Genomic DNA, 8,338 nt, shown 5'->3' on the forward strand with positions numbered 1-8,338 from the left:
TCAAATCCATAAACACTGTCGATGCATTAGTTAGCCCAAATGACATTACTCAAAACTCAAAATGACCATATCTTGTTTTGAAGGCTGTCTTAGGGATATCTTTCTCCCTGAATCTCACTTGATGATACCCGGACCTCAAATCTATCTTTGAAAACCATTTGGCACTTTGTAATTGATCAAATAAGTCATCAATCCTCGGAAGAGGACATTTATTCTTAATCGTCACCTTATTCAGTTGCCGATAGTCAATGCACATTCGCAAGAAGCCATCTTTCTTTCGGACAAACAATACGGGTTCTTCCCACGGGGATGAACTAGGCCTAATAAAGTCTTTCTCAAGCAAGTCTTTCAATTGCTCCTTCAACTCTTTCAATTCTGCGGGAGCCATTCTATAAGGAGGAATAGATATAGGCTTGGTGTCTGGAAACACATCAATAGCAAAATCAATCTCCCGCTCGGGACGGAGACCTGGAAGCTCTTTCGAGAATACATCCAGAAACTCATTCACTATGGGAACTGACTGAAGAGTCGGCGGTTCAGCTTCTACATATTTAACCCAAACTAGATGATAAATGCAACCCTTTGTGATCATTTTCCTTGCCTTTAGATAGGAAATAAACCTACCTTTTGGTGACGCAGTATTCCCTTTCTATTCTAAAACTGGTTCTCCCGGAAATTGGAAGCGAACCATTTTCATTCTACAATCAACATTGGCATAGCAAGAAGCCAACCAATCCATGGCCATAATAACATCAAAATCCACCATTTTTAACATATGCAAGTCAATCATAGTATGATGGTCACAAATCACAACTATGCAGTTTCTATATACTCGACTAGCTATTACCGATTCACCAACGGGTGTAGTCACCTCAAAAGGTTTGATCAACTACGGTTTGACTCTAAACCGACCCGCAATATACGGAGTAACATATGACAATGTAGAGCCCGGATCTATCAAAGCATATACATCATGAGAAAATACTGTTAATATACTTGTGACAACATTAGGAGAAGACTCAAGATCTTGGCGTCCAGCCAAAGCATAAATACGGTGCTGAGGATCGCTAGAACTAGGGACTCTCTCTCTGCCTCTACCAAGGTCGAATGGCGCATGTGAACCTGGCCCCATAGGGCGTATATATGACGAAGATCCGGCTACCGACCCTGAAGGCTGGTTCCTACCTCTACCACCAACTGAGGGGCAATCACACATAATATGGCCTGGCGACCACATGAATACCAAACCTCTGAACCCAATTGGCACTGACCCCAATGTAACTTCTAACACTGGGAACATCGTGGCACGGGTAGCCTCGCCTCACCCGAATCGCCTCTAAACTGAGAACCGGAAAAACTCTGACTCGGACCGGAATGAGTAGATCTATCAAATCTCTGGCCTGAAAAATGTGGAGGCGCACTAGTCATAGAATGGCCTGAATGCCTAGAAACCTGCTGTCTGTGCCCGCCTCTAAACTCACTCATCGGACCCGAAGATCTATCCCTCTTGCTATATCCCCTATCATGCTCATGCTCACTCCTTTGTTGTTGTAGTCTTTCTTCTAAATTCTGAGCATGGGCCTGGATGCGTGAAATATCCATGTTGTCCTAAAGGAACGCAGTCAAGCACCTATCCATCAAATGTGGCCCTAGGCTTTTCACAAACCGGTGCACTCGGTCACCCATATCCGCTACCATGGCCGAAGCATACCTAGCCGAAGAATTGAAGTTGAGACTATACTCTAAAGCACTCATGCTTCCTTGCCTCAAATTCAAGAACTTATCGGCTCTTGCTCGCCGAACTTCTTGAGGCAAATAATGTCGGAGGAAGGCATCTACAAACTCTTGCCATACCGGGTGAGGCGCATTGGCTCCCCGTGAAGCCATTCAAATCATGTACCAATGAACCACAACATCACTCAATCTATAAGATGCTAACTCCACCGATTCGGTGTCCGAAGCATGTATCAACCGAAGTGTCCTCAACATTCCATCAATAAAATTCTGAGGGTCCTTATCCGGCTTTGATCCAAAGAATTCCGGAGGGTTCAAGCTAATAAAATCATGGGCCCTTGCACTAATAGCCCTATCACCTTGCCCTGTACTTTGCCGCTAAATCTGGGCGGCAACCAATTGAGTAAGGAAATGAATGGCCTCTTTTACATCTTGGCCTGAAGCATCCGGTGGAGGGGCCAAAGGTGCTGGAGCTGGGGTTGAGGCTCCCTCACGCTCCTCAGAAATAGGCACTGAATGGGAGGACTGAGATTGAGCCGCATTCTGGGACTCACTTTCCGCTACAACCATTGGCAATGCTCTTTCAGCCCCCTTTTCTGCCACTTTCTTTCCCTTTTGGGCTGCCGTAGCCTTTCTCTTTACAGGCATCTCTGAAATACATAACACACGGTTAAGGAAAAAGAAGTCCTTATATTATAGCTCTATCGTACGAACTTATGAAAAAAGAAGGTCATTCATTCCTAAAATGCCCGAAGCCTCTTGTTTATACGTGTGGCGCGCAACACACCCATAACTAAGACTCTACTAGACACGACTCGTACGACACACCCTAGGACAGAACCTGGCTTTAATACCACTTTTGTCATGACCCAACCGGAGGGCCGCAACGGGCACCTGGTGCTAACCCACCCGGGCACCTCTTATCATACTTTCACATTTACATCTAGGTGAGCCACATAGCTAAATCATACATTCCATCCATTATTCATACTAATTCCATTGGGCAACAATACATATATGTATATCATTATCAATAACAATGCCCATATAGATGTACATAAGCCGACGAGGCTAACAAAATGATATCCAAAATATTGGCCGACAAGGCCAAACACATCTAACCATATACACATGTCTACGAGCCTCTAGGAGAGTATGTCATATCATATAGGCGGGACAGGACCCCGTTATGCCCATAAATATGCACACAAAAGAATAAATACCAAAAGTTGTAGCTCTGAATGAAATGGACCTCCGCTATGTAGTCCCTGAGTAATAAAGTTATGGATCAAGCCTGTCTCCCTAGCCACCTGCGGGCATGACGCAGCGTCCACAAACAAAAGGACGTCAGTACGAAGAATGTACTGAGTATGTAAAGCATGATCAACATCATTATGAAAGCATAATATACAACATAAGAATAGCATAGGATGGGAGATAGTAGTGTCATCGTCATAAACACTTACTTGCTATCCATAGGGACTTCCCATTTCTAATGCGAGATCGTGTACATACATCCATATCTGTATCTGTACTCATTTCCGTACTCGTTTACATTTCGTACCCATTTTCGTATTCATAGCATATTCGTATTTATATTCATATTCATATGCATATCATGTACATATACATATCATTTACATAGCATACCTGACCATGAAGGTTCGGTGTTTCACATACCTGGCCCTACCAAGGCTCAGGGTCATACATACTGGCCCTACCAAGGCTCAGGGTTGTCCGTACCCAACTTTAGTGGTACGCGCGCAATATATAAGCTCGGGGTTTCATAATAGCCATACATAGGCACATATACATAAAAGCCCATAAGAGTCGTTAGCATCATTACTATTGAACCTTGGGTGGAAACACTTGACTTGACTTGGAGTCCTTGTCTTGGATGAACTTTAATGGGTTTCTTACACTTGATTCACTTGGTTTGATGAAGTTGATCACTAATATCTCTTGAATTCTTGTGGGAGAAGTGTGGAGAAGTATTCTAGAGAGTTCTAAAGAGAAGGGGTATGAAGAGGAAATGAAATGAAATAAACTTGGACCCCTTATTAATAACTTAAAAATCTGATCCGTCGAAAAAATATACGGAAACTTATACGGTCTGTATAAGTGACCGTGAAATTGCCCCTTCAACATCTCGCTTCTGTGACCATTATACGGCACATTATACTGTCCGTATAATTTTATACGGTCCGTATAAGTGACCATATAATCCCATCAGTGAGGGACCTTCATTGTGATGATTCTGCGGACCATTATACAGACCGTATAACATTATACGGACCGTATAATCGGCCGTGTAACCCATATTTTCTCTGATCTTGTTTTCGTCACTTCGTTTGATCTCCAATCCTTATAGAACCTTCTTGATACTTGTTTAACACCTCATTACCGATCCAAGGGAAGTTATAATTCTTCTCCAAGACACTATTAAATCATCATTAACTTGTTACTCGTAATTCCTTTCCGATACACATCGTATGCCTTGCCCTCTCTTGGCAAACTTTCTCCTCTTACTCCTAATGTCTTTGCGAATCTCAATTAGGGTCATCAAATATCATTTCTCACTTATTGCAATACCGTATACTTCATGCCCTTCGTTAGTCTATTCACTGTGCATCAACGGGGAATTTTCCGAGATGTAACAGTATTGTATGAAAATGTGATAAGAATGGGTGTGAAGTTGTTACTATAAGTTGAACATAAGGATGAATTTTGAAGGCTTAATGGAATGTGATTACTTGAGTATGATATTGTGGGTGTTACTGTGGTTGTTGGGAGTTGTTTTGTAATATGGTGGAAGTTGACGAAATAGGGGAAATGCTGCCCAATTTTCCTTAGATCATGAATTATTCTAGTTAGAATTTAAGAGTATCATTAAGGCTTAACCATGGTATGAATCCTTCTAAATGTAGATTATCCAAGCTTCGACGGTGAACGTTAAATAGTTAAGAAGACAAAGAGGTATGTAAGGCTAACCCTTCTTTAATTAAGGCACGGTTCCTTTGCTCTATATATCCTTTCATGAGTTCCATAATGTCTTCCAAATGACTCTATCTCTAAGATTACCAAAGCTCATGATTATCGATACTTTTACGATACTAATACCTCTTTTATATGATAGTTGATCCTTTAAGGATAGATGTATCGAAAAACGATGATAGCAATGATATTGATGATACTTATGGACTTTTATGTATACGTGTCTAAGTATGTCTGACTATTATGTAACATCGAGCTTATATAGCAGGGTATGATACCTATCGCGCGTACACCACTGCGGTTGGGTACGGATAACGCTGAGCCATGGTAGGGCCAGGTATGTATAATCACCGAGCCTTGTCATGGCCGGGTATGTGAATCACCGAACTTTGTGGTCGGGTACGGTATAAATACGAATACCAATATGTATATGTATGTATATATGCATGAATAAGCATTGGAAATGGAAGGTCTCTATGAAAGACAAGTAAGTAAATATGATAATGGCCAATAGAGGTACAAATGTCTTTATTACCTCTTGATTCCCCCATCTTATGCTACTTTTTATGTTATTTCTTATGCTCCTATTGTGATGTTGATTATGCTTTACATACTCAGTACATTATTCGTACTGACATCCCTTTGTTTGTGGACGCTGCGTCATACCCGCAGGTCAACAGGGAGACAGGCTTGATCCATAGATTTCTTTTTCAGAGACTACATAGAGGAGTTCCATTTCATCCGGAGCTGCAGCTTTTGGGTATTATTCTTTTTTGTACATACATATGGGCTTGGCGGGGTCCTGTCCCACCTATATGATGTTACATACTCTTCTTAGAGGCTCGTAGACAGTTGTGTATGGGTAGATGTCTTTTAGCCTTGTCGGCTCATATTTTGTATATTATTTTGATAGTCTCGTCGGCTTGTATATATGGATATGGGTATAGTTGTTGATGATGATATGAATGCTTTGTTTCCCAACGAGATTAGCATAAGTGATGTATAGAAATCATGCATAGGCCATGTGGCCCACCTAGATTTGAATGAAAATGTACGATAAGTGGTGCCCGGGTGGGTTAGCACCGGGTGCCTGTCATGGCCCTCCGGTTGGGTCGTGACAAAAGTTGTGTGCACTATTCCATTAGACAGTGCCATAGCAACACAGCTGTATGCATGCTAAAAGCAAAAGACCAGTGTAACGTCTCTATTGAGTTCACATGCCTCTCACATGATCGTCACATGCTCTCATTTGAGTTCTTATTCAAACAACATATTAGCATTGTTTAACCTATCACTTGAAAACCTAGAAATCCAGATCTTTACAAGTGCAACCACCACAGTTTCTTGGTGCCTTCAAGAACAAAGCTAAGACAAGTTCAAGGATTAGATCCAAACAACGGAAGATGTTATGAGTCCTAGAGTTGTCTAGTATTTGTCTTTGTGATCTCTACATTGTAAACCTACATTTCGTCAAGAAGGCTTTTTGTTGGTGTTTTGGTTTTTATTGAGCTTTTGGTGTAAACACTTGGCTAGAGTTAGTCATAGTGTAGTTGAAGTTCAGCTAGAGTTAGTTGAATTAGTTTGGTGTTGACTAAAGTTAGTCAAGAATGTGCTTGCAATAGAGTTATTGTAAAAGGAGGGATTAATGGTCTAATTCTTAAGTTGCAAAAGCTTGTAATCTGAAATATTGCTCAGTTTATTGAAGTTGAAAATCCTACTAGTGTAGGTGGTGGTATTTAATCCCTTGAGTAAGGAGTTTTCCACGTAAATATCTTGCCTTAATTACTTTATGTCTTATCTGTGAAACCAGTTCAGGGACCAAGTCTCTTAGACTGTTTTGGTGGATTCATCGGTTCTATCACAACATCTAATTTTTACATAAGAATTAAGGTTGTCTTTAGTAAGTCTTGCGTGGAGGGGATGCAAAGACAACTGATTTTGCTATCTAATAGGGAACATTCCTTGATTTCCTCCAGATATTTGTGTCTTCATTTCATGCCAATGAAACTTCGACATTATGCAGAAGAATGTAGAGTAAATGTTAGGTGAAACTGAGGAGTTTTCATATCTTTCTGTTGCAGGCTTGCTTTAAATTAAGGCCAAGGTAGGATAACACAAATTTTTTTTATTTTATTTTTTAGTTTTAAGTTTGGTGTCCGGTACTATTTTGGGATCCGACTAAATTCGAATTCTCACGGAAGTCCTACATTGAGGGTAAATTGTTTTCTAACAAAGGCGATTTCGTATCCAGTAAAAGTCGAATTTGAAGTCTCTGATTAAGTATAAGGAATACTTTTACCATTCAACTTAAACCCTTAGGTGTTGTTTGGTTGGGAACAATTTATCCCAGGATAACTTATCCTGAGATTAGTTATCTCGAGATTAGTTATTCCACCCTCTCACTAGGATAAAATAACACTATAATTCCGGGATAACTAATCTCGAGATTAGTTATACTGCGATTTTATCCCAACCAAACGTGGGATAAGCCCATCTAATCTCGAGATAATTTATCCTTATCCCTCGTACCAAATGAGCCCTTATTGTTAGGATATACATATTACTGAAACTTCCTATACTTGACTTGACCTTTTGTAATTTCTACTATACAGAAGAGCCATAACATGGACAACCAAGGAGAGTTTCGTCATTTCCTCACAAAATATCCAGCTTAGAGCTGGTGTACATTGCGTAGTAAGGTAAAAAAATATTTTATGCTGTAGACTGACCACCTTTTAAAGTCCTTTTAACCCTCTTAAATTAAATTATCTAATACTCTATTTCTCTTATATAAGAAGCATCAGTTAGAGGTGCTTGAGCTGTGTGTTTCATGGACAACCTTGCTTCGCTTCTACTTTAAGGGTGTTGCACGTGGAAGAACACAATCTACTACATCTAGTAATAGTTAAAAAAATGGTTGTTAGCGTAATAAGGATGACCATTGCTGACTTGGTAGTAACTCTGTGGCCCACAACACCAGTTCGTTTCAAGGCTTTATTTCTTTAATTTTATGATATTTAGTGTCATTTTTCAACCTTGGGTGATTTATCCATAATTCCAAAATAATGACATATGACATTTTAATTAGTTTTTGTACTTAAGTATTTATTCTCTAATTCAATGACGTTTATTACTCCAAATTATGATTTTACATTTCTTCGAAGGATCATTTATAGAAATCTTCTTTTTTTTTTTTTACAATTTTTTTATAATTCTTTTTACTATTTTTAAAATGTGATTTTAATTTTCTCTTAGTTGCTCCTCCTTTTTTTAGGTGGATAGGTTCTTGAGCTTTTAAGTCATCAATGAACATATATGTATTAAGGTACTGTATGACCCTTCCATATTTCTAAAGATTGCAGGCCATTCTACACAAAGTCGGATCCAGAATTTAAATTCTACGGGTTCAATTTTAAGACTTTTAGTATTGAACCCATTACTTTTTGAAAATTACGGATTCATATCTTCTATACATTACAATTTTAATAATTTTAACACATTAATTTGTGCTCCACATCGAAAATTAGGGATTTAATTGAACCCCAACTTATAAGGCTACATACGCTAGTGGTTCTGTATTTAATTTTTAAGGTAATACAAGGAGACAATT

The sequence above is a fragment of the Lycium barbarum genome, chromosome 9, assembly GCF_019175385.1.
Source record: "Lycium barbarum isolate Lr01 chromosome 9, ASM1917538v2, whole genome shotgun sequence".
NCBI lineage: Eukaryota > Viridiplantae > Streptophyta > Magnoliopsida > Solanales > Solanaceae > Lycium > Lycium barbarum.